We start from the raw sequence: 1,037 nt of genomic DNA, 5'->3' as shown, positions 1-1,037 counted from the left end.
TATAGTCGCGTCACCACGTCTGGTCATGTTCTATATGACGATTATGATTTTGACAATAGTTGTGCAGTGTAATTTTAATTTCAAAAGGCTCTGTCCTAAGACATATCATGTCCAAAGCACAATCAATACTTCCTGCTTGCTTTCCATAATCTATTTAGTATACGAAAACGATGAATGCCCGTTTCAATTGTCCGATAGTACAGAAATCCAGAGGCAGATACGTCTTCTACTAGTGTATGGCGGTTTAACTTTAATGTTGTGGAAACAACTTGTGTGACTTGTCACTTTTGCGTATGGATATCGTTTTTGATTATGTTGCGTAATGTTGCCTGGAACACTTCTACAGCTTTTGCCACTGATCTTTGTATTCGTGCATTCTTACCTTTTACAAGACGCTGAACTTTTTTTTTTTACCACGCTTGGGGTAAGATTTGTTACAGGTCTCTTTCTGGATGATTTTGGTACTCCAAGTTGATTCATTTTCCTTTGTTTTCCAATGCTGCCATCAATAACAAGGGATATACCCGTCTTGGAAATTCTAAATACTCGATCTGAACATGTGTTATGGGTGTATGAATATTTTGATTCAGAAAGAGTTTTTATATACACTTCCCAAAGCGATTAATTTTTGGTGGCATCACACTAGCATAGTATGTATAATAAGTTGAATACACTCTTGAGGACGTTATATTAATACGACTTTAAATATGCAAATAAACAAGTCACGTGACAACAACAGTTTTTATTATGTTGCTGTGGAACGGTATGCTTTAGAATTGAATTTTGACATCTTTTGGTAGTTCGTAGGTAGTGTGATTCTTAACCGGTTTCCGCAAAAACGCGCTTCACACTTAGCGCCTTAAGTGCGCTATGCAAGTAACAGGCAAATTTCTATTCATTTAGAGAAAAGTTACCCAAGAAGTGCTATTGACTATCTAACTTCCTTCTAGCCTATCACTTCAAAATTTAGGGTGGCTTTCGCAGATCTTCTTCGAGTAGCTTTGCGTGAAATTCAACAACAACAAAATTAAGGACGG

Source organism: Limulus polyphemus, unplaced genomic scaffold, assembly GCF_000517525.1.
Source record: "Limulus polyphemus unplaced genomic scaffold, Limulus_polyphemus-2.1.2 Scaffold2219, whole genome shotgun sequence".
Lineage (NCBI taxonomy): Eukaryota > Metazoa > Arthropoda > Merostomata > Xiphosura > Limulidae > Limulus > Limulus polyphemus.
Note: the sequence above shows the minus strand (reverse complement) of the source record.